The sequence below is a fragment of the Diabrotica virgifera genome, chromosome 6 (genome assembly GCF_917563875.1).
Source record: "Diabrotica virgifera virgifera chromosome 6, PGI_DIABVI_V3a".
NCBI classification, from domain to species: Eukaryota; Metazoa; Arthropoda; class Insecta; order Coleoptera; family Chrysomelidae; genus Diabrotica; species Diabrotica virgifera.
In genome coordinates this window covers 254461896-254489843 of record NC_065448.1, presented here as the reverse complement: position 1 = coordinate 254489843, position 27948 = coordinate 254461896, and the positions used below count along the sequence as shown (strand labels likewise).

Here is a 27948-nt window from a genome sequence, read left to right as displayed (position 1 = left end):
TTTGACCAATATAACACAAAATGTATTACTAATAGATATATCATTTATTTATTATTTCTTTCAATATTTGTTGGGTAGGTACTTTCAACTGAGTTTACTATGTATAATAGAGTAGCAAAGAATATATCAGTGTAATAAGTAAGATCAATCTATATTTTGGGTTTGCCATATTCTTGTTAACATTAATAAATAATCCTTTAAATTAAAATTCTATTTTAAAACTTTTTATAATCATTAAAATTTTTATAATTTTGTTCTAGGTGTCAGGGTGTTGGAAATACCCCGCCAAATTAATTTCTGGGTAAGTAAAATAAGTAATATTTCTGATATAGATGTAGGTACACTAAAATATTTGTATTACAAAAAAAACATCAGAGGCCATCGTGATAGTAGAATTACCTTGTTAATAATTCTATCGTAAATAAAAAATACAGAAAATAAACTCATGATTCTATCTGAACACAGCAATTGTTTGGTCTATTATTAAGATTATTAGTTTATAAGACCCAATAACTACGTGGGAATATTTTCCTGAGAATTTTCCTAATTTTTCCTAAAGATTTACAATAAACTTCATTCAAAATCAATTTTAGTTTCTAAAGGGATATAATGCATTATATTATTATTACAGATCAAAGATATATTATTATTTGTTAGATTCTTCTTCTTGTAATTTCTTCTCCTATCGGAGGTTGTCTATCATCACAGCTATCCGTATCTTATTGGTGGTTGCTTTGAAAAGATCTACTGAACTGCAATTATATCACTCTCTTAGGTTTCTCAGCTAGGGAATTCTTTTTATTCTTGTGGATTTTTTACCCTTAATTATGCCTTAAATTATGAGCCTTAATATCTCATATTTTGCACCTCTGGTAATGTGGCCTAAATATTCGAGCTTTCTTGTTTTGATGTTCTTTATCACCTCGCAATTATTTTGAAGCCTTGTTAACATTTCTTCATTTATAACTCGTTGAATTCATGATATTTTCAAAATCCTTGTATAACACAACATCTCAAATGCTTTCAACTTCTTTATAATGTCTACATTTAGTGTCCGGTTTTCGGTCGGTTTTAAGTCGAGAACACGTAGCATCTTAAGGCTATTATACTCAGCTCCAGAGGAAGTTCTTGATTAATAAACATTTTTTTATTTTTATAAATGCTTGTCTTACAATTTCAATGCGTATCCTAATTTCTCTATCTTGGTCATTGTTTTCATTTACCCAGGTTCCCAAATATTTGTAGTTATTTACTCTTTCTATTTGTTTTCCTTCGATATCTAGCCTTTCTACTGTATGTTGCTTAGAAATAATCATGAACTTTTTTTCTTAACGTTCATTTGTAGTCCACATTTTATACTGACTTGATGTAATCTATTTACTAATCGTTGCAGTGCTTGTAGATTGTCTTCAAAAATAGCGGTACCGTCTGCGAATCTTGTTTAAGATTTTTACGTCTATTACACATTCATTACAATGGAGACAATTAATTATTGGATAAAAATATTTAATTAAGGTTGATTTTATATAATCAAGGAAACTTTCCTCAATTCTATCCCACTGCCAAGACACAGATAACACAATTTTAAAGGCTTTTTATTGAATAATTTTGGATACTATTTGGGACAATAAAGCTAGATAATAAGGACATTTTTTGTTAAGGAAATAACGAAAAATAAGGAAAACAGACAAAGCAATAATATGTCTAATACAATTACGCCATAGAAAATTATTTTAAAAACAATAAATTGTGATAAAACTACAAGAGATTTGAGAAAAAGAACGTAACAACTACAAAAAATGTATATTGAAGACAATTCACATTAAGAAAGATCAAAATTGTATTAATAGCAAGACCGACATCAATGGTCTCTCCAATATCACATCTTAATAAATACTTTGTACTTATTATAAATACAGTTTTGCGTTTTAAAATTGTTGTTTTATATAGTTATTAAATTTTCTATTATAATTGATTAATTGGGCATAACTAGATAGTAAAATTTAACTATCAAAGCTTAAAAACAGCATTAAAAACTTGGTAGATTTTCATCTAAAATAATTTTTAACCCGTACTTCCCTGATGGCCTGATGTAAGAACCTCAGATAAAAGTTTCGAACTTTTTATGTTGAATGTTAGTTGAATAATTAGGTAGAATTAAGTCGGTTTCGGAGCATTTCAGTCGCAATTTGCAAAGTTGTTATTGTCCAGAAAATATTTATGTGTAAGTGGTTTAAAGTAGTTTGTTGAACAAACTCTGAAGGAAAAGTTTACCGGCTTGGAAAGTTTTATCATCTCTAATATATTATTCTTATGTTTAAGGGTTTGCATATTTAATGTTTGAACAAATAAAAAATTTTATTACTGCTTCCTAATGTCAATAACATATTACATTTTCTCACGCGTTTAAGACTTCTTTTTCTTCTTTTTCTTCCTCTTTATAAGCACTGCTGCTTGTTCATTGGCGGATTGATACCTCTATGGAAGGTTGTCACTCCACCTTTTGCGCGGTTGACCGATACTTCTTCTACCGGTTCTGTCTTGCTATTGTATTCTCCATTCTGCTTATGTAGTTATTCCATTCTTTTTTTATTTAGTATCCATTCGTTTATACACTGTACGTTACGTTTTCTTCTAATGTCTTCACCCCTCTTTCGGCCTCTCAGCGTATATCCTGTAATTTTTCTCATGACTCTCATGCCCCATAGTCTTATGTCTTGCCGTTTCTACTAGTCTTTGTCTTTTGGTTGTATCGAGTCTTGTTTCTGATGCATATGTCATTATTGGTCGTACACGGCTTTATAAATTATCGAATTCATCTCAGTGTTAATATGTCGGTTTCGCCATATAGTGATATGAAGACATCCTATCAGTGTATTTGGTTTTTGTACTTGATTTCTCACTTCTTTGTCCAGGTCTCCGTATCTTAACAATGCAATTCCAAGGTATTTTACTTCCATTACTTGTTCAATACTGACACTCAGTTTTAATTTAACATCTGATTGATTATTTCTTCTTCTTCAAATGCAAATCCACTAATGGATGTTAGCGATCACATTTTCCATTAACTCTCTGTTTCTTGCAATGCGTATCAGAGATTGTATGTCGTTAATCCCTGTCCATTGCCATATGTTTAGGAGCCAGGACATTTTCTTGCGTCCTATTCCTCTCTTGCCTTCAAATTTACCCTGGATTATAAGTTGAAGGAACTGGTAATTTTCGTTTCGTATGATGTGACCCAAATACGCCGTTTTTTTCCTCTTGATGTTTTCGAAAAGCTGGCGTTCTTGGTTGATTCTTTTAAGTACATCTACATTTGTGACGTTCGCCTTCCACGGTAAGTATCTTTAGGATACGGCGATAAAGCCACATTTTGAATGCTTCCAATCTGTTTATATCCCTCGTTTTGAGTGTTCAGCCCTCTATGTCATACAGCAGCACCGACCACACGTAGCATTTAGTAAACCTTAGTCTCAGTGTAAGGTCGAACTCTGAGCAGGTCAGTGCCTTCCTGAATTTTACTAAAGCTTATCGAGCTTGCTCAATGCGACATTTTACTTCCCTGTCCGATGCCCAGTCTTCAAAAAGCCACGTTCCCAGGTATTTAAATTTGCTCACTCTTTCAATGGACTTGGTATTCAGTGTTATGGTGGAGTTTCCAAATGGATCCAAGTTTCTGGAGATGATCATGAATTTGGTCTTTTTGGTGTATTAATTTGGTATTGATTCTTTACTGATTAATTTTGTTTTAGTTTTGTGAGATAAAATTCTCGGGTATAATATCACAAGAGAGTGAGAATAAATTGAAAATAATGCGACAGTTTTTCGAAAATTTGTTGTCTGGCAATAGACACGAGAGCCCGCAGGGCTCGAGTGGCTATTGCCCAATGACAACAAATATGAGTAAAAATGAGGCACTATTTTCTTATTTATTCTTACTGTCGTGTGATATTCGTAAAATTATTTTTTAATACGTATATTGTGGATATTTTCTTAAATGTGACAGTTGTCAAAACTAGGAAACTGGTTGCCATTAAGCAGAAACAATCTACTTAAAAAATTTTTATCGATTATTTCATTCATAGGAGATTCTGACCAATAGAAAGCTACAGAAATCTGAATTAAATCGATAATTTTTGATAAACTCCCGTCGTTAAGTATATTACGTCAGATGCCCTTCGTTGTTACGAAAAAATACATTCAGTGACATTAGTGACAATTAATGTTTTAAAAATTATAAAAGTAATGACTTTCAATCGTCAAATATTTATAAAAACTGTGTGTTTAATGGTACTTACATAAATAAATTACAATAAAATTTTGGTTTTGAACAGTTTTATTCATGAAATAATTGAAACAAATTGCACTCGACCTCTGAAATTAATATAGAATTTTTGCTCTCGTGACACTTTGACAATTTCACGAGCCGAAGGCTCGTGAAATTAAAACTGTCAAAGTGTCACTCGGAAAAAATTCAATAATTTCAGAGCTCTTGTGCAATTACTACTGATAATTTTCTGCAGTAGATAATTCTGAGTATAATTTTAATCTGATTGGACAGAATTAAACACGTGATCAAATATCTTAATATACGATTGGAAGTTAAAATCATTAAAAAATAATCATATTAAATTCTTTTGCTTTTATGGTAAATCTCTGAACTAATCTTAGCAGACTATCTTCATCTTGGGCTATCAATATTGCGTCGTCTACATAACACAGTATTTTTACTTCTTTGTTTTCCATTCTGTATCTTCTTCCTTCGTTGACGCTTTTGATTATTTGATCCATGATTAAATTAAAGAGCATAGGACTCAATGAGTAGCCCCGTAGGTCTAGCTGCCTAGGTCTATATTTATGTTCTGTAAGTTGTCCATCTATTCTGTTCTTCAATCTAGGACTTCAATTTGGTTGGTAGATGTTTTCAATGGTTAACGATATTTAGGGGTTTTTATTATATCTAGAGGGTTTGGTCAAGACACTTCGTGAAAACCCACATGTCATACGCCTCATACTTGTAGTTCGGAGAGTCCATGTTTCTACCTCGTATAGCAATATGGAATAAATGAATGTTTTTATAAATTGGTATCGGATATCCAAAGGATAGAGTACGCTTATGTCAATTTATTATTGATTTATTATTGTCTTTTTTAGCCTCATTTGGAAAACAAATTTATATAAACATATCAATATTTTATAATGACAAGGTAGGTTATTTGATTCGTATCCCGAAATAACCAAAGTACGTGCCTCCTAGCGGCGGGATACGGGCAACAATACATTGGCTTATAGGGCAGTCCTTACAGTAGGGATCCTGGCCTATACAGAAAAATGCAGGCGGGTGTGGGGTAATACTGCACTTTGGTTGCATTGGTGGTGTATTGGCTAAACGTGCAGGGCAGGGTATGGTGCTGATAGAAAAGGCATTCAGGCATCAAATATCCAAAAATCTTTTCAGGCCATAATAATGAAAAGACCTTCTCCAAACGCAGTAAAAACTTATACTGAAATGATGGCATCTCCTGAGGTAAAATGTTCCGGAAGTAAAATGAGCCTCCGTTCGGATCTCCGGGTGAGGACTATCTCAGGGGGAACACCATTGCAGGTTAGAAAAATCAGGATAGGGTCTTGGAATCTTGGTAGTCTTACAGGTAAGAGTCTGGAGTTAGTGGATGCGCTCAAACGAAGAAGAGTTCAAATTGCTTGTATTCAAGAAACTAGGTGGAAAGGACAAAGGGCGAAAGAACTAGGTGAAGGATACAAATTGTGGTATGTAGGGAGTAGTAACACTAGAAATGGAGTTGGTATAATTGCTGATAGTGAAATGAAAGGTAACGTAGTAGAAGTTGTAAGAACGAGTGATAGAATGATGTCAGTGAAATTTGTAATTGATAAAGAGGTATTGAATGTTGTTTGTGTGTATGCTCCCCAAACAGGTCTGGGTGAGAATGAAAGAAGAGCTTTCTATGATCAATTAGGAGACGTACTGAGTGATATTCCAGCAGAGGAGAAAGTTATAATAGGAGGTGATTTCAATGCACATGTGGGCCAAACCAAGACAGGATATGAAACAATACATGGGGGATTAGGCTTTGGAACTAGAAATGAAGCTGGAGATGACATGCTTGAATTAGCAACAGCATTGGATATGGCGATTGTTAACACATTCTTTAAAAAGAGAGAAACTCAACTTATTACCTACAAAAGTGGACAACATCAATCCCAAATAGACTACTTCATGATAAGAAAAGAAGACATACGTGAATGCAAGGACTGCAAGGTAATAGTGAGTGAGACAGTAAGCCAACAACATAAGCTGCTTGTTCTGGACATCGAAGTAAAAAGCGAAACTAAACAAAAATATCGGAGAGGACCACAAAAAATCAAATGGTGGCTGCTGAAAGATGAGAAAGAAGGTCTATTCAGGAGAAGAATAGTAGAAAAAATATGTTGGAACGTGAAAGGAAGCCCTAATACAATTTGGAGAAAAATGGCCAGTAGTATTAGAGAGACTGCTATTGAAATACTTGGGAAAACGTCAGGAAAAAAGTTTGAGGATAAAGAGACTTGGTGGTGGTCAAACGAAGTACAAGGAAAAATAAAAGAGAAGAGAAAATTATATAAAAAGTGGCAAGAAACCAGATCCGACACAGATCTTCAAAACTATATGGTGGCGAAAAAGGAAGCGAAAGTAGCAGTAGCAAAAGCCAAAGCAGAAGCGTATTCAAACCTATATGATCAACTTGATACCAGGGAAGGCGAAACGAAGATATATAAAATAGCCAAACAGAGAGCAAGGAAAGCAAAAGATTTTAATCAGATTAGATGTATCCGAGATGAAAATAATAAAATACTAGTTCACGAAAGGGAAGTCAAAAAGAGATGGAGAAAGTACTTTGACAGCTTATTAAATGAAGAATTTGACAGACAGCCTGTAGAGTCAACGGAGACAGTAGCAGCAATGGTCACCAAAATAACCAACGAGGAAGTGGCTCAAGCGCTTCAAAAAATAAAGAAAGGAAAAGCGGTAGGACCAGATGATATTCCTGGGGAAGTATGGAGAGCATTGGGAGAGACAGGAACAAGGTGGCTAGCAGGTCTATTTAATAGAATTATGGAAGTCGGACAAATGCCAGACGAATGGAGAAGCAGTATACTGGTACCTGTTTACAAAAACAAGGGAGATATACAACAATGTACAAACTACAGGGCTATAAAACTGCTTAGCCACACCATGAAAATATGGGAAAGAGTAATTGACAGACGGATACGTGAAGAGACCGAAATATCCGAGAATCAATTTGGCTTTATGCAGGGTAGATCAACAACAGATGCAATTTTCATTATAAGGCAGTTGATGGAAAAATACAGGAGTAAAGAAACAAACGCTCATATGGTATTCATTGATCTTGAGAAAGCATATGATAGAGTTCCTCGAGAGATTCTGTGGTGGGCACTCAATAAGAAAGGAGTCCCTGGTGAATATGTAAAGATTGTGAGGGATATGTATGAGGGAGTAACGACTAGTGTTAGGACAGGTGTGGGAGAGACTGATAAATTTCATGTGAAAGTAGGATTGCACCAAGGCTCTGTGCTTAGTCCGTATTTATTCTCATTAGTTTTGGACCAGATAACAGCGAAACTACAGGGTAACATTCCATGGTGCTTAATGTATGCTGATGATGTCGTGTTAGTAGGAAATAGTGAAAGAGACTTAGAACAAAAACTGGAACAGTGGAGACAAGCTCTGGAGGAAAAAGGTTTAAAACTTAGTAGGACAAAAACAGAGTATTTGGAATGTTCATTTAAAGATGGAGCTACTACAAATAAAATGGTATCTTTGGATGGTGAAATGATTGTGAAAAGCAATAGTTTTAAGTACCTAGGATCGGTATTACAGAGTAATGGAGAAATAGATGGAGATGCATGCAGTAGAATTAGGGCTGGATGGATGAAGTGGAAAGAAGCGAGTGGTGTGTTGTGTGACAGAAAAATTCCAATGAAGCTGAAGGGAAAATTCTATAAAACAGCCATAAGACCGGCTATGATGTACGGAACTGAATGTTGGGCAGTGAAAAAGAAAGAGGAACAACGAATGCATGTGGCGGAAATGAGAATGCTTAGATGGATGAGTGGAGTGACAAAGAAGGATAAAATTAGAAATGAGTATATTAGGGGAAGTCTAGGTGTGGCACCAATTGATGCCAAAATGAGAGAGCATAGGTTAAGATGGTTCGGTCATGTTCAACGTCGAGACGTTAATCACCCAATACGAAGAATAGCTGAAGTGCAGATTCCTGGAAGGAGTAGGAGAGGAAGACCAAAGAAGACCTGGGGGGAGGCGATAAGGCAGGACATGTTGGTAAAGGGGATTAACATTGATATGACCCAAGACAGAATTGTGTGGAGAAATGCAATTAGGGAAGCCGACCCCGCATAGGGATAAGGCAAAGAGAATGATGATGAAGGTAGGTTATTTGATTAAAATTTGTTTTCATTTGTGTGTATAAAATAATATCCAAAATAAAGTTCTCATGACAAATTAATCGTAATTGTTTCATAATATATTTAAACAAAAAGGAAAAATATATTTCCAATGAATGTTAATCACATTGTACGGCGTAATACAATTAATTATTCTCCAAAAATATTATTTTGTTGTTCATACATATTGATAAACAAACATATTTAATTAAGAGTTTTTTATCCGAATATTCGTTTGTTCTACGAAATTTACAATGACAGTTAAAACAAATAACAAACACAAATAAATGCACTTATGAATTATTTAATTATTTTATGATAATTGAAAACGTAAATAACCATTATAATTTTTTTGTTATGTTTCATTTCATTGTTTTTCAATCAATATGATGTAATCTATACAATTATTTGCATTGATAATAATTATATTTGGTGTATCCACAAATATTAACAGTTTTTAATTATGATTCAAACTTCTTTATGCCGCGCCGTCCTAATAATACTGTCGCTTCTACTTTCTTCCTCTTCTGCTTCTTTTAATAGGACTATGTCCTGTTTCGTCTGTTATAGTCTCTGCTGCTATTCGGAGCTCCAAGTCTCGTACCATCGTTTTTGGGTCTTCCTATGGGTCGCTTCGTGTTGGGCTTCTGTGTCTTCGCCCATTTCGCCATACGTTCAGGGTCCATCCGATCTACGTGGTCTCTTCACATGCGTCGTCGTGCTCTTGACCATCTCACTACGTCTTGAACGCCTAGCTCTCTCAATGTGTCTTCGTTTCGTATCCTATCTCTGAGTGTGATACCTCTTATGGATCTTAGTGTTTTAATCTCTGTTGTTCTCATTATTTGTTTGGTCTTTGTTGTCTCGGCCCTTGTCTCAGCTGCGTATGTCTGTGCGGGCCTAGCACATGTCTTATAAATGCGGACTTTGCTTTCAGTGCATTATATTTATTCTGTCAGATTATATCCCTCACGAAACTAGATATTCTCGCTGCTTTCGTTACCTGTTGTTTTGCTTCTTGCCAGATATGCCTGTCTCTAGATATTTCCATACCCAGGTATCTACAATCCATTACCTGTTCGATTATATGGTCGCCCACTACAAATTTACATCTAATTGGGTTCTTGGATATTACCATCGATTGGAGTATCTCTGTTGATAGTCTCAGGTTATACTTTTCGGCGGTTATTTTAAAATATTTTTGTAGTAAGCCTTGTAAGTCATCTTTGTTTTCGACTATTAATATCTAAGTGATAAACATCATCTGAGTAGCAAAGTATTATCATGGTTCGGTTACCCATTCTGTATCCCTGATTCATTTTATTTACACTTACTATAACTTTATCCATTATCAAATTAGATAGGCATGGGCTGAGGCTGTCACCCTGTCTAATGCCGACATTGATTTTGATTTTTTCCGTGAGCCCGGGTGTGGTTCTTTGTTCCGTTTCGTTGGATCTATTGGGCTCTTTGATTATGTTTCTATATTTCTGACTTATGTGTTTCTTTCCAAGGAGAGTGAGCATGTCCTTCAATCGTAATATGTCGAATGCCTGTTTCAGATCTACAAAGCATGTGAACATGTGCTTGTCGAATTCTATTGATTTTTTAATTAATTGTCGCATGATGAAGATAGCGTCTACTGTAGATCTGTTTGGGCGGAAACCCTGTTGTTCTTACGATACTGTACTAATACTGTATTGATAATAATTAGGTAGCGTTTGTTATAACTAAATAAAACGTACAGTTTGGATTTACATATATGGCTATTTATTTACAACTTTTCAGTTTGAATTTATCTCAACTACTTATAGCACCGCTCCTATTTTAAATTAAAATACATTTTTCCCGAAAATTCCGATTATCTCTAGTACCGCTTAGCCGATTCTCTTACGTCACGACATGGTGAAATTATTGTGAAAAGCAATAGTTTTAAGTACCTAGGATCGGCATTACAGAGTAATGGAAAAATAGATGGAGATGCATGCAGTAGAATTAGGGCTGGATGGATGAAGTGGAAAGAAGCGAGTGGTGTGTTGTGTGACAGAAAAATTCCAATGAAGCTGAAGCAAAAACTCTTTAAACCAGCCATAAGACCGGTTCTGATGTACGGAACTGAATGTTGGGCAGTGAAAAAGAAAGAGGAACAAATAATGCATGTGGCGGAAATGAGAATGCTTAGATAGATGAGTGGAGTGCCAAAGAAGGATAAAATTAGAAATAAGTATATTGGGGGAAGTCTAGGTGTGGCCGCAATTGATGCCAAAATGGGGGAGCATAGGTTAAGATGGTATGGGCATGTTCAACGTCGAGACGTTAATCACCCAATACGAAGAATAGTTGAAATGCAGATTCCTGGAAGGAGTAGGAGAGGAAGACCAAAGAAGACTGGGGGAGACGATAAGGCAGGACATGTTGGAAAAGGGGATTAACATTGATATGACCCAAGATAAAATTGTGTGGAGAAATGCAATTAGGGAAGCCGACCCCGCATAGGAATAAGGCAAAGAAAATGATAATGTTATACGATTTTCGGCGCTCTCCGAATAGCTGTGTGTTTCTTCAATTATGCATTCAACCAAGTTTGAGCTGAATTTTTGAAGTTATATTTCTTTAGGCGCGATTGAGAGTAAATTTTTATTATTCTGGGCGCATGCGCACACAGACAATATGGAATTCGTTGCTAATCTTTCAGGTTATGTATGTATCTGCGAAAATACGGTATGGAAATAATATATTAGTGTTTTTAGTAAATATGTTATTTATTATAATTTTTGTGCCTTTGGATTTGTCTTCCTCGGGAGTAAGATAATAAGTAGATATCTATTATAACATCTTTATACTTCACTTGATCTATTTGTCACCATAATTTGTAATTATGTTCGAGATGTCACGTAAACGGAGCGATGATGGCTTCGTTGGTAGAGCATTGGACCACAGACCGAGAGGTCCCGGGTTCGAATTCGGACGATTCATATTCTTTTTTTTTTTAATTTGTGGTACTGTTTTAATACACATTTTTTGAGAGTGGTAGGTAAGTACTAAAATTAATTTAATCTTTAAATAAAATACAAATAACCTGTTTAAAGTATATTTGTTTTGTTGAAATCATATAATAGAAGTGTAACTTCTTACGTGCGTACAAATTACACACAAATTATTTTTTATTTATTTAACAGCCATCTCTTCATATCTGGGTACACTTAATACTCGGAGGGGGAAAATCAAGACAATCGAATTAGAAAGCAATTCGAAGCTCAACTTATGAATTTCTGCTATTGTTATAACGATCTTGTAAGTAATATTGTTATAACTATTTAGAGCTACTGCGTCAAAAATTAAAATAGCTATGATGATTGCCAATCTCCGTAGCGGAGATGGCACCTGAAGGAGAAGAAGTATTATAAGTATAAAGTTTGTGTAAAAATTTTGTTTACTTAATTTTGGTCAATTATGTATTGCATGGAGTTAGGCAATTTTCTCTTTTTTACTTTTGTAACTTAGGCAATTTGCTTATTAGACCGACGATATGGGGACCAAGATTTCGTTAGAATGTCGCCTTGAGAAATAGACAGGTAGTGTAGTACAATTTTTAGACTTTCCCGTGTCTTCTTTTATTCATCGTTCCTTTGGTAATAGAAATCACGAATACAGGCCTAACTAGAAACTGGTCTCAAGTGAAGGGTTTATTTCTCCGGAAATAAAACTCCGAATTGTTTTATAAATACTAATTACTGAATTTATTTCATGTGACTGTTTCACTCTGTATGGATACCTGAAATCGTTTTTGGGATTACCCAAGAACTAATGGTACATAATTGAAAATAACTGTTCTGGAAGTAAATACATAGTAACTGTAATTTTATATGAGTATAATGGATTCCAACAGCGATGAAGGAGATAGTCTTAAAACAGCACCGTAACTTAATCATAGAGAAAGCGCTAATTACAATTCGCAATCAATCCCTTAATTAAAACTTGTAATTGGCATTGTCTTTAAAAAAACACCACGACCCTCTCTAATCTCTGCATTTCCAATCTTTGGATTTAATAGTCCATCGTCAATCTGCTGACTGTCTAAAAGTAGATGGTTTGGTAGCTTAATTCCCTCTTTAGCCTAATTCACAAGCAATTTAACGATTTTAAACGATTTGAAAGTTGCGCCATCAAGTCTCTGACAGAAAGGGTGGATCAGTTTGTTTAATTATTATGTCTCAAGAGTACAGAAAGTCATTAAAAACTTAGACAATCCCTGCAATAAAACGAAAATGAGTTTGTGCGTCCTTGAGAATGCTCTCACTTGTACCACAGAATGACCAGATTCGGGTTTCTGCCATCCATCATCCCGTCAGAGGTTCCTAATTTTTAAAATATTACGTATTCACGGTAAAAATTTACATAAGGCTCAAATATTTTACGGCTATCCGTATTTTTTCTTTCTTTACACGGCAAATTAAGCGAACGGCTCCGCGAGCGACAAATTGACGCTAGAAGTAGCAGTAAAATGCTCATGTCGCCCTCATGGCTGCATGAGGGCGACAATTTACAGCGTGCATAGCGCCGCGACTTGGTTTTGAATTTTTAAAGGTCCTATTTTTATCACAATTGCAAAGGCTTAATGTGTTAATCTTCCAACAATAGGAATTCTTAGAAGTGACCATCCCTATATAAAATTTAGGTATAAACTGGTAGATTTACCCTTATATTCAAAGACAAAACTATAATATCTAAAGATATTGAAACATCCATCAGCGGCATGATCTTGACGACAAGCCTTTTCCCGGTCTTGAGCGACGATTTACAGCTCCTTGGAGCCGCCCAGTATTGTCGCTGGTTGTTTCATTTATCACACTTCATTTTACTGCTACTGCTCGGCGTCAGTTTGTCGCTCGTGGAGCCGCTCGATAAGTGTAGTAAATTTCTCACTGGCGTGTAGATGTAAACATTAGTTATAAATGACATTGTTATCATTAACTTAAGTTGTGAGATAAAAAGAAATAAAACTAGTGGAGGTGGGAAGTTTAGCGATAAAAACCTATAAATTTACATTCTATTTATTGTGTCCCATATTTAGACGCATCAGAGGAGTATGTCAACTAAAACTGTCACTGTCACAGTGGCAGTTGCCAAACTCGTCCGATACGTCTAAAAGTGGGAAACAATAAATAAAATGTAAATTTATAGGTTTTTATCGCTAAATTTCCCACCTCGACTAGTTTAATTTCTTTTTATCTCACAACTTAATATGTTTTTCATCTTTTGCGTTATTTTTGCCGGTTATTAGCGCGCTCATCACTGTATACTATATTAATAGATATTAAACATTATTAAGAGGAAACCGTAGCGATCAACAGGTATCGAGAACGCGTTCCAAGATTGCGGCTGTAATTTTGAATGTTTTTTAGATATATTTGGCACACGTATTCGTAATATAATAAAGAATGGCGGTACAGAGCCCAATTTGAAAAATATATTAATATGTGGAAATTACTCTGTAATTAAATAAAATATTAAAAAAACGAGACTGTACCGCCATTAAGAAGAACAAAAAAAATACACTTTCTTCAAATAAACTTTTTTATCCGATGCCTAGATTTTGTGTCATTTTGGAACTACTAATGAAATAAAAAATTTTAGTAGTTCCAAAATGACACAAAATCTAGGCATCCGATAAAAAATTTATTTGAAGAAAGTGTATTTTTTTGTTCTTCTTAATGGCGGTACAGGCTCGTTTTTTAATATTGTATTTAATTACAGAGTAATTTCTCGTTTTTTAATATTGTATTTAATTACAGAGTAATTTCCACATATTAATATATCTTTCAAATTGGGCTCTGTACCGCCATTCTTTATTATATTACAAATACGTGTGCCAAATATCTCGAAAAAATATTCAAAATTACAGCCGCAATCTTGGAACGCGTTTTTGCTACCTGTTGATCGGTACTGTTTTCTCTTAACAACAAACTATTGAATTTTTGACGAATTATTCTTAAGCCGGACTCAAACGACTCGTGTACTTGGCGAATAATCGTTACTTGCGTTACTTACTCTGTCTTTTGGGAGGGTTACTAGAACAATTCTTTGACAATAGTAGTATTAATATTATTATTATTAGTGTTTGACAAATAGTAAAATAATTGTACTAGTAACCGACTCACAAAGCATTGCCAGTATACGCAAATGACGATTATTCGCCAAGTACACGAGTCGTTTGAGTCCGGCTTTACTCTAGCGTTAATAAATCACACAGAAAGTTTAGTTTTCGGGACGACTGCAGAAAACTTTACTGCCTTTTAAAATAATTTCTTTTCGGGTACAATAAACAAGACAATAGTTTTATAAATGGAATAATATATGGATAATAGCATATAATAGTTATTACGAAAATCCCTGTCAATTTAGATTAGACCAAAAGCATAATATTAATTAGAAAATTTGAAAAATTACTTATTATATCATCTTGTAATTTAAGCTCCATTTACTCAAAGCAACTAGATCCTAAATGGGTTATAGATACTGTTTCGTTTAGTATTATGTATTAGTTTGAGACTGCTATCAGTAACCCAATCTCCTAGCTTGTATAGTGCTTAAGTTATTTTTTTACCAAACATTATCACTTTGTTTATTAATTATTGGAGGTAATGATAAATATGACAGAATTCTAAATGGTCGTTCATAGTCTTCAGTAAATATTTAACACATTTGTCTTTTTTAATTGGCTTTTGTTGTTTTTTGCATTATATGGCCCTATTAAACAAGAGAACCAATCTTTTATCCACATATTGGAGTATGTTACAAACTGGTGTATTTTTCTTTTTACTCTTTTTCTGTCTCTCCGTTTTTAGGAGTCGCTGTTCTGTACTCTTCTTCGCCATTCATTTCTGTCCATCGTATCTTCTTCAGCTGAACCTTTATATCTCAAGTCCACTGCTATAGAGTGCCTCCATTTTCTCCCTGATTTTCGTCTACATCTCTTTCCATCAATTTATAACAGCTCTATATTATACAGCTTTCATATTTCTACGTCTGATATGACCAAACCATTGCAGTCTCTGTTCTTGAACCTTTTTCGAGATTGAATTCTATACCTCTTTCTCTAAACAAAAGTTGTTCCTGATTCTATCAATTCTAGTGCTACTTAGCATCTTCCGTAAGATTTTCATAGACCTCTATCTTCCTTTTCCAGATCTTTTTTACATTCTTCTGTAGGTATCTTTTCTTTCAGACCATCCACGATTTTTCGATCACAGAGCACCTTGCTCAGCTTGCAGTTAAACTAACCAGCCTGTATTCTGTGGGTAATTTCTCGATTTACTGTCCCATTTTCCAAAATTTAAAAACTAGGGCATTTAAATGCTTCTAATCGTCCTTTTTTCTCCAAGCTATTTGATATCCTCAACCATTCCTACTCCTGTCAATCACATAATAATATATACTCCGTTGTAGGGTAAGCACTAAAGAATTTTCGGTTAATCCTACACAAGTTGTTACTCTGGTGTCCTATCATTTCTCTCTCATACATCTTCATACCTTTTACCAAGGAACTGTGACATACGCCTTCTTCAGATCTATAAATACCAAATATGAAGTATATATTAGAATTACAGTAAATTTGCAGCATTGAGAAAGTAACATATTGATATTCACTTATTGTGGTTTAAAGCCTATATTAATCCTCTATAGATCCCTACCGGAAGGGCGTTGACACTTACCGTTGATGCTTATAAACCCTATATACTTTTAAATTTAAACCCTATACAGAGTGGGCCGAAGAAAACAGTCCACCTCGATATTTGGCATTATCTGTTAGATTTTAAGGAAGTGAAGAAACAGGTCGATTTTTGAACTAAGGGGGACAAATTTTTACGGTACATACATTTGTCATTTGTCAACCCCCTTCCTTCCATTTCCCCTACCCCTTATTTTTAAATAGGGAATAGGGGTCGTGTGCTAGCTCATTTAAAATGTTATTCGATTCTTTATTCATAAATATAAACATTAACGTAATTATTTATACAGGGTGTCCAAGAAAAAATATTTTAATTAGATTAATTGACACAAAAAGAAGAATGTATGTAATTTATTTAATTCAAAATACATTCTACTGCTGTCACAAAACAGAAAAAAATGTTTTTTGATAAATAAACATTCCTTTTCGCTTAATTTCAATGTTCAAGCTGCCACCCATCTGCCTCTTGGTAGGTTGAATTGAATTTAAGCGAAAAACAATATTTATTTGTCAAATAAACATTTTTCTCTGTCTTCTGTCAGTAGTAGAATGTATTTTGAGTTAAATAAATTGCATACATTCTACTTTTTGTGTCAATTAATTTAATTCAAAATAATATTTCTTGGACACCCTGTATAAATAATTATGTCAATGTTAATATTACTGAATAGAGTATTGAATAACCTTTCAAATTAGGTAGCACACGACCCCTATTCCCTATTTAAAAATAAGGGGTGGGGGAAGTGGAAGGGAGGAGGTTGACAAATGACAGATATATGTACCATAAAAATGTGTCCCCCTTAGATCAAAAATTGACCTGTTTTTTTATTTCCTTAAAATCTGATAAATACTGCCAAACATCGAGGTGGAATCTTTTTTTTGGCCCACTCTGTATATTTATGTCGATATTTATGTATTTTCAGAAACTACACCCTATTATATTGTCATTTATATTATATTCTTTGGGATATAAGAAAAAGTGCACGCTCGTCTAGCACTTAATTTTTTGACTTTCTCTCCAAGTTTATACCGTGACCTAAAAATAAATTTAATAGCGGCGTCTTGCACGACGACTTCTCCATCTTCGCCAAAGTAACGAGATCCTGAATGGGTTATGCATACCGTATCGTTTACTTTTTGCTCCAACATGACGAGACCGCGCCAAACTCGATGATAAAGTATGCTGTTCATAGATGACCTTTTTTGCCGCCGGTTTGGTCAAGGGATGCTCCTTCTGGAATCTAATTATACTTCATAATTTACTAGATACACTGAGGTGTTTGACGAGATAGCTGCTCTAAAGAAAACAAATTTTTGGGTTAGAATGAGTTTAAAGAGGCTGTTTAAAATTAGAATTTGGTTTTAATTTAAAAATAGATTAAACTTATTTAGAAAGAAAGCTTTTGCGCTAGTTAAGGACATTCAATTAAAATATTTTTAAATAGGAAAAAATTCCTATTTTTGTAATTCCTTGTGTCGTTTTAAATGTTGAATGGGAACCTGATTCTTTGTTTTATTTATGACTGATAATGTCTTTTAGTTAGTTGCATTTTTTCTCTCTCTCCTAGGGTGTCACACCCCTGTAAATCGAACCCTGGTCTCCCCCAGCATCCGCTTCTTGGTTATCTGTCCTTGACTGCTCTACTCCAGTTATTCACCCTCAATATCTACTTAGTCTCGATTCTTACTTCGTCTATCCATCTCTTTCTTGGTCTCTCTACTGGGCCACATCCCACCATAGTTCCACTAAGTGTTTTACTAGGTGTTCTGTCTTCTTATGAGTTACCATATCCTTTTCAGTATCTTTCTTTGAAAGTATTTTTCGCGCCTTTACAGTTAATTTTTGAGGAAACTACAGGTACAGTTCATTTCTTTTGTCTATTACTTGTTTACATTCTTCATTAAACCAAAGCTCCTTTTTTGACATTTTTTAATCGCCCTTTTAGCCGTTTCTTTTGTTTTCTTGTTAATCTCATTCCTTTTTTTATTGTTTCCTTTCTCTTTTCTAGTAGTTCTCTATTCAGTTCTTCCCGCAATCGCTTTTATATTTCTGGATTTTTCAGATTGTCCAGGTTTAATTTTTTGTCATTGTGTGTTTGTTCCCTGTCTGGTTATACGGCATCTAAATTTTATTTATAAAAGAAAGCGATCCGAGCCTTACCGCTTCCCTCCTAGACCTCGTTTCTATTACGTTTGTTGCTGCTCTTCTGTTTAATACAATACAATCTATCTGGTTGGCTCTTTGACCAGTCGGTAAGGACCATGTGGCCTTTCTGTTCAAACATGACGAGATTGCGCCCAACTCGATGATAAAATATGCTGTTCTTAAATGACCTTTTTTGTCGCCGCTTTGGTCAAGGGATGCTCCTTCTGGAGTCTAATTATACTTGATAATTTACTAGATACACTGAGGTGTTTGACAAGATAGCTGCTCTAAAGAAAACAACTTTTTGGGTTAGAATGAGTTTAAAGAGAGACTTTAAAATTAGATTTTGGATTTAATTTAAAAAAAAATTAAACTCACTTCGAAAGCAAGCATTTGCGGTAATCAAGGAAATTTAATTAAACTATTTTAAAACAGGGAAACAATTTCTTATTTTTTGTAATTCCTTGTATTGTTTTAAATGTTGAATTGGAACTGTATTCTTTGTTTTATTTATGATTCATAGTGTTTTTTGGTTAGCTGCATTTTTTCTCTCTCTTCTATGGCGCTACAGCTCTGTAAGTCGGACCCTGGTCTCCCCAGCATCCGACTCTTAGTATCTCTGTCCCTGACTGCTCTGGTCCAGTTATCCACCTTCAATATCTATTTAGTTTCGATTCTTACTTCGCCTATCCACCCCTTCCTTGGTTTTCCTATTAACCGATGTCCTCCCATAGTTCCACTAAGCGTTCTACTAGGCGTTCTGACTTTATCCATTCTTTTAAGTTACCATGCTCATTATTGATGAGTCGTATTACCCTTATGGGCGCCAATGGTGGATATAGAGTTCTTAATTCTTAATTAATATTATTATTAATATATTATTCAACATAGGAACTGTTGGAACAATTGACTATAGATCCTGAAGTGCTTGGAAGCATAGCATATGCACAGATGATTTGTTGTTGTTCATAGATGCAAACTCAAGAAGAGAATTAGAAAATAAATCAAATGAAGTATTAACAAGAGTAAATGATTGGATGAATAAAGTAAAATTAACAATATCAGATTCAAAAACAACATATAGTTTAATAAAAGGAAATTTAGAAAAGGATCCAATAATAAAAATTAGAGGGAAAACAATAAAAAGAAAAAAGGAAACAAGATATTTAGGTATTATAATAGACGAACAAAAATTATTTACAAAACACATGAGTTGTGTCTGTGAAAAGGCAACAAAGATCATGTATAGCATTGCTAGTCTAGCACAGAAGGAATATAGAATTTCGTTCCGACAGATGAGAATATACCTAAGTACAATACTTGCATCAATTGTAGGTTACGGTTCAAGTGTATGGGCACATAGATTAATAAATAAAAAAAATGCAGAAAAATTAAATAGAGCTCAAAGAGGATTTCTTGTAAGAATGACGGGAGCATTTGGAACAACTGCAACACAGGCACTCACAGTTTTAACTGGAGTAATGCCAATGCATTTAGAAACACAAAAAAGAGCATGTAATTATTGGCTAAAAAAAGAAAAATATGAAAAAATAATACAAATTATAGGATTAGATATAAGAAATAAAAGAGAATTAAAAGAAATAATAAATAGAAAAAGAGAAAATAAATGGGGAAATTCAACAAAATCTAGACGTTTATACAATTTTATACCAATATTAGAAAACATTCCAAATTATTTCAATCCAAAACAAGGTTCAGTACACTTTTTAACAGGACATTGACCGTACCCAACATATTTGGAAAGATTTAACTTAAAAGATGATGCATATTGTGAATGTGGAGAACTAAGTACACCAGAACATGTAGTGTTACATTGTGAAAATACTATAGAAAATGAAGAACATAGAGAAATGAGAAGGAGATTAGAAAGAATTGAAATAAGAGATATATTACAAAATGAAGAATATTTTGGAATATTAAACAATCTAACAGAAATAATATCTAAAAAACAACAAGAAATTTATAATAATAGAAGAAGACAACAAATAATCCAACCCTGATGAAGTTGAGTAAGATAAAGTTAAAATAAATAATAATAATTCAATATAAAATAAATAAATAAAAATAATAATTCAATAAATAATTCATTAAATTAAAAAAAACTACCAACTCTCTTCTGAAAATAGAGGGACTGTCTTTATAACTTAGAAGGGAGTTGATAGTACCAAAAATATTTTAACAAATATATATTGTTTCTTTAAATTTGTTAGTTATTGTTTGTTAAATTTGTAATTAATAGATTATGGCAAATTATTAATTGTAAAAATAGATTTAGTACTTTAGTAAAAAATGTAAAAATATAAAAAAAAATCTGTAATCCCATCAGGAAAAAAAACGACATGGATTAGTCACTAGAGGCCAGGTCATATGTATGAACAAGAAATAAAAAAAAAGAATGTGTGTGTACTTTGTACGCACGTAAGAAGTTATACTTCTACTACATATTATGTGATTTTTAAGACAATACCAAAAATTTAAAAAATAAAAGAATAAAACGCACACAAATACATTGAAAAATGCCACAAAGAAGAAATTATTTCTGAACGATAATAATTGTTGGCAAAAATTTTAAATACGCATTTTCTGAAAAAAAAATTATAAAACAAATATACTTACAATCAAAAAATGCATAAACAAATAAAAAAATAAAAACTTGCATCGGGAATCGAACCCGTGAATTTCGCGGCGCTTTGATTCGTAATCGAAGCCTAGACTCACTCGTCCAATTCCACATTATTTGTCATGTGGAAAAATAGGGTAACTGAACGTTTTACTGTTTGACAGTTGTTTTGAATATAATTAAATTATGTAGTTTAAATTTTGTGGAAGGAAATATTAAAATATAACAAAACAGTAAGAAAACAATATATTAGATGAAGATTGGTAGAACTTTTGTTGGTAATCAAATTAAGTATGTAAATCAAAGCATTACATACCTACTAGATAAATAAATCTACGCCAAAAAATCATAATTTAAAAATAAAAATCGGACCTAATTTGGGATTTCTCTCTAAAATCCCCATTCTTAAGAAAATAAATGTATGTATTCCAACCTAATCCAAATGTATAATTACAATATGATTATAATAAAAACTGCTTACCAAATTAGAATGAGTTTTCCTTGTCCAAAATAGTCCAAAAGTTCAAAAATATAGGTATATGAAAACTATTTAAAAAGGCAGTATAACTATTAACTAACTTTGTTTCTTTTCCCACAAATTTCAAAACGCAACAATCATAAATAATCAAACTACGTACAGCTGTGCCACAGCCGCCATATTGAATAATTTTTGACATGTCATTTGAACATCCAATCAGAACAAAGTTATAATGCGCATGCGCCGGGATCATAGGATTTAACATATAAAAATTCACCCTCATATCGCCGGTAAAGAAGTATAACTTCAAAAAAAGAAAAGCTCTTAATTATATGTCAACAAATGCACAAAAACTACCTCTTAAAACATACCAAATTTCATTTGAATATCTCAACGGGTTTTAGAACAATAAATAAATCGTCAGTTTGTATTTCAACAACCCCTATCTCGGAAACGAAGCATTTGCGGACATACGTTTAAACAGCACACTATAATTATTTTTTAATGCAGAATTACTCCTTAAGCTGGGTACTCACTTGAGCACGAACGCGCATGAGGCAAGCCGAGGCCGTACGAGGCAGCCAGTGAGGACGTAGTTTGAGTCAAATCGTTCGCTGCACTGCCTCGGGGCGATCCATTTGTTGTCGGTCCATCAAAGGGATTCGTACCTCAGTGTGGACGGGTTTTTAAGAATTTTTAAACATGCGGTTGCGTTTCGATTCATATTTATACATTCTTCAACAAACCGTACAAGCAATGAATGTAGCTATACAGGGTGTAACAAAAATACAGGTCATAAATTTAATCACATATTCTGGGACCGAAAATAGTTCGATTGAACCTAACTTACCTTAGTACAAATGTGCACATAAAAAAAGTTACAGCCCTTTGAAGTTACAAAATAAAAATGGATTTTTTCCAATATATCGAAAACTATTAGAGATCTTTTATTGAAAATAGACTTGTGGCATTCTTATGGTAGTAATACCTTAAAAAAAATTGTAGTGAAATTTTAACACCCCATAAAATTTTTATGGGGGTTTTGTTCTTTTATACCCCCCAAACTTTTCTGTACGTTCCAATTTAATTATTATTGTAGTACCATTAGCTAAACACAATATTTTAAAAGCTTTTTTGCCTCTTAGTACTTTTTCTAAAAGACAGTTTTTATCGAGATATTTTGAATATTCGTCAAATCCACCACATATTTGTATATGGCTAAGTACGATTATGGAGACTTGGTAATAATATGAAAATTTATTTATGATTTACATTTTTAGGTATATTTTGAACCATATTAAAAAAGAAGTAATATCTTGATAAAAGGTGCCTTCTCAAAAAAATACAAAGAGGCAAAAAAGTTTTAAAATTACTGTGTTTAACTAATGGTACCGCAGTAAAAGTTTAATTGGAACATACACAAACATTTGGGGGGTTTAAAGGAGCAAAACCACCATAAAATTTGTATCTAAACATATTCAAAAAGAAGCCGCAACTCGATAAAAACTGCGTTATCGAAAAAATACTAAGAGACAAAAAAGTTATAGAAATATTGAATTGAACTAATGGTACCACAATAATAATTTAATTGGGACGTACACAAAAGTTTGGGGGGTATAAAGGAACAAAACCTTCATAAAATTTTTATGGGGTGTCCAAATTTCACTATAATTTTTTCTTAAGATACTACTACCATAAGAATGCCACAAGTGTATTTTGAATAAAAGATCTCTAATAGTTTTCGATATATTCGAAAAAATCGATTTTTATTTTGTAACTTCAAAGGGTTGTAACTTTTTTTATGTGCATATTTGTACTAAGGTAAATTAGGTTCATTCGAACTATTTTTGGTCTCGGAATATGTGATTTAATTTATGACATGTATTTTCGTTACACCCTCTATAATATAATAATACAAAACGGTGTTAAAAGATTTGTATTTTGTTGAATTTTTTTTCTTATCTCGAAATATTAATTATTTTGGCAAGTTATACACTTAAAAATTTAAGACAAATTTATAAATCTACCTATAAAAAATGGAATGGAGTCAAGAGTTGTGTTTAGAATTTAGAACTTATTGATAAATAATACAAAAATATGGAAATACTATGGAGTTCTCGTAACCCTGGCTATTATTATAATAATAATTGTTCGTTCGACATATTCGCTGCCTCAGGACGAATAAATGGATCACTGCTGCGGCAAGCCTCATGCGTCCCCATGCGGAATGCGTGTCCTCATACATTTTTCCCGACTCCAGGCATTCCGTGCGGCCTCGGCTTGCCTCATGCGTATTCGTGCTCAAGTGAGTACCCAGCTTTACAGTTTGCCATACTTATTTAAAAACACCCTGTCTTGATGAACAACAAGGCTAGTTGTTAAAGTACCTAACCTTTTATTATCCAACATAAGCGAATGAATAAAAAAACAATCTTAAAAAAACCTGAGGCTATAGTTGGGTTGTAATTTCAGTATTTTATAAATGATAGAATTTTCCACAGGGTGATTCGAACTTTGAGAAAAAAACACAGTTTGATTGGTACACCCGGTATACAATGATAATTTACTTTATTAGCACCAATATTATTACAGCGAAATTGAGAACGAATAAGGCTACAACATATTAAAAAAATCACTTAAATCGGACAACAGGTTTAGGAAATTCGAGACATAAAAATTACCCATTTTTAAGGTAGTGCGTTAATTTCTTGGAGAAGTGTAGATAAAAATATCACGGAAAAGTCAGTTAGCAGGAATTAATAGTATTGAAATATGACAAAATAATAATGATATAAATTTATCATTTCATGTATTCTTTATATTTTGCCATAAGCGTTCGTGTTTTGTATTTATTTGAATATATTCTGACAAAAGTTGAAAACAAAATGAAAGAGGTAGCCGAAAGCCCTAATTCTTTTAAATGAGTCTATTTGTCGCCGACGGCACACATTTTGCTGAATCGTCTAAATGGCTTCAACGCCATCAAGCATTATGACCCATTTTGTACACAAAATATTAAAACATAATTTGCAACAAAAACATTGGGACCCTTTCGTTTAATCTCGGTCGGTTTGCATGGTCGTGCTGCTATAAAAAAATCAACAGGGATGTTTTGTCTCTATCTGTGTTTAATTAAACGTTTTCAATACCACCACTGTTTGTATCACATGCTTTATTAATTAACCAGTTATATTTTGACGGAAAAGAAAAAAATTAAAATTAAAAAACCTGAACGGAAATAGTGTTTATAATGTTAAATAATTTATATTACAATATTAATAATGTAAATAGAGAGCATGTTCTTCTTGATGTGCATATCCGTGATGAATGTTGGCGATGATCATGCCAATATTTTCCTTATCTGCAGCAGTGCGGAAAAGCTGCACAGGTGTTATGTTGAACCAGGGTATGAGGTTATTTAACCAGGATGTTCTTATTCTTCCTGGACGTCGCTTTCCAAATATTTTTCGTTGCAGGATGGCTTGTAGGAGGACGTATCTGAATTCATTTCGCACAATGTATCCCAGGTATTATAACTTTCGAAATTTCATGGTGACCAGTACCTCAGTAAAGGTAACTGACGTCATCGAAAGGATTGCCAGACTAAAATGAAGATGGGCAGGACACATAGCCAGAATGAAAGATGGGCGATGGACAAAGAGGTTATTGGAATGGAGACCAAGAGAAGACAAGAGAAGCGTTGGTTGACCGCCTACAAGATGGACCGACGATTTAAGAAGAATAAATAAAAAATGGATGAGAGCGGCGCAGGATAGACAGGGTTGGACACAAGGAAGGAGGCCTATTTTTAGCAGTGGACTTTTGAGGCTGGATGGTGTGTGTGAGTATCTCTCGGTTCGTCTTTACTATTCTTCTGAGATCCTTCTCATTTGTGACACGGTCAATTCACCGGATTTTAAGTATTCCCCAATATTGCCACATGTAAAATTCTTCCAACGTTCTGCACATATCTTCATTCAAGGTACACAATGCAAGAACAAAGGACGCAGAGAAGACGTAGCATCGCAGCATTCTTATTTTTATGTCAAGAGAGAGGTTGTGGATCTTGAAGAAGATGCCAATCCGGTTGAAGGTGGATTTAGAAAATACCTAGGTCGTCAAACAAGAGGAAGTAATTGAAACTTTCTACTTTAAATAAAGTATGAAAATATTGTGTATATAATATACAAAAAGAAATATTCACACCTTCGCCTATCCTGCCATTTTGTGACGGGTTTCGCCATTTTTGGCTCGTCAGTCGAACTCTGCCGGACAGACCAAAGCAGAGAATAATTTTCCCGTATAACTGTGACCGGTATGCGAATTTACAAAACCTATACCATTTCAGTCACGGCAGCGACTGAATTCGAGTAGGGTTTGTATGCAGAATATCACTTATATATCCTATGCTATTTCGGTCCAGAAATTAACTGTATTGGTGTAGGATTTGAAAACGAAATTTTTGGTTATTATTTAGCAAATGTCTATACTGTTTCAGTCATGCAAGTAAAACTAATCAAATATTTACTAATGGATGTATTATTATATCATAAAATTTATATATGTTTTGAAAATTAAAATGAATAATACATATTTGGATAATATTAAAAATTAAAAACAAATGAATAATTACTAATGTACGAATATATACAGTATGTCCCTGTAAGTTGGAACCATATGGAAAACTTTTTGTTTTCACCCAATTTTGAAAAAATGTGAAAACTTTGAATTATCCACGTCCGTCTGTCCGTCTGTCTGTAATCACAACTCCTCCGTCAATATACCAGCTAGAATGACAAATGAGGTGTCAAATGAAAGCTTATAATCCAAGGATGGTACTAAAGGTGAGATATTTGAACTAGGCTGTCTGTACATCGGTCCGTCCGACCGTGAATATAACTCCTCCGTCATTATACCAGGTAGAATGACAAATGAGGTGTCAAATGAAAGCTTGTAATGCAAGGATGGTACTAAATGTGAGAAATTTGACCTAGGCTGTCTGTCCGTCCGACTGCGAATATAACTCCTCCGTCACTATACCAGGTAGAATAACAATTGAGGTGTCGAATGAACGTTTATAATCCAAGGATGGTACTAAATGTGCGAAATTTGACCTAGGCCTTCCGGTTTTAGAAAAGCGACCAGAAGTACTGTTTTAAAGTCACCGGAATAGTACACGTGATATATTATTCGACGCTACTTCGCAAGAAGAGAACAAATATATACTTCCGGTTTCATGACTGTCTGTTCATTTGTCTTTCCGTCCGCGAATACAACTCCTCCATTACTATTACAGATAAAATGACAAATGAGGTGTCGAATGAAAGCTTATAACCCAAGGATGGTATTAAGGATGAGAAATTTGACATGAACAGTATGAACTGTTCTTAAGTCACCAAAATAGTATAAGCGATATATCATTCGACGTGCCTTAGCAAGATGAGAAAAAATTTTGGTTTTGGTTTTTATATCATTTCCGGTTAAAAAGTTCTAATCAGAAGTGCCGTTATAGTCGCAGAAATAGTACATGTAACACATCAATCGAAGCGTATTGAAAAGTTGAATTTTAATTGTTAGTTCCTGTTTTGAAGTTATTTCTGTTTAAACAATGATGATCCAAAGTTTAGTCAAAATGACTCAAAGTTAGTAAAATCGTATATCGATCGACACAAAGTTACACGAAGCGTTCAAATATCGACTTCCAGTTCTACTTTCTATTACTTTGGGTGAAAACCTAGGACTTATGAAGTCCAATTACTTGTTTATTATTGACTTTACGAAAAAAATATATTCTTCATAAAAAGTTCTGCATGGTCTAAAACCGAAGATGCAATCATCTGATATTAAGTTTTATTAATAGTATATGAGAGATGTCAAAAAATATTAATTTTTTTCAAGAGTAACGTATCTTTATACAGAGAGGGGCTAAATTATGGAACAAATTCATTTTCTCTAAAATGGACGACTTGGGAGAAAAATACCGAAACAGGTCGATTTTTACTTTTAAATTATAATTTTTTGGCATATATTTCATAATAGTGACGTCGTCCATCTGAGCGTGATGACGTAATCGATGATTTTTTTAAATTTGAATATGAGTCGTATGGCACCTCATTTGAAAGGGTGTTCAATTCTCTATTCAGTAATATAAACAAAAATATCATTATTTATACAGGGTGGCCAAAAAATAATTTTTGAATTATATTAATTGACGAAAAAAGAAGAATGTATGCAATTTATTTAAATCAAAATACTTTCTATCGCCGTCAGAAAATAGAAAAAACTGTTTATTTGGCAAATAAACATTGGTTTTTGGCTTAAATTAAATGCTCAAACTGCCAAGACGTATGTACGTGGGAGGCTGTTTGCGATTTAATTTAAGCAAGAAGAAATGTTTATTTGTAAAATAAAAATTTTTTCTATTTATTGATAGCAATAAAATGTATTTTGAGTTAAATAAATTACAT

General features: G+C 33.6%; 1 protein-coding gene across 1 annotated transcript in view; it reads left to right on the top strand.

Moving 5' to 3' along the window:
* Positions 1 to 27948, top strand: part of LOC114327337 (uncharacterized) — a 757805-nt gene that overhangs the window by 479846 nt on the left and 250011 nt on the right. Inside the window, exon 3 of the mRNA XM_028275925.2 lies at positions 261 to 301. The gene's annotated coding sequence lies outside the window, so the exon portion shown is untranslated. The remainder of the gene's footprint in view (positions 1 to 260; positions 302 to 27948) is intronic.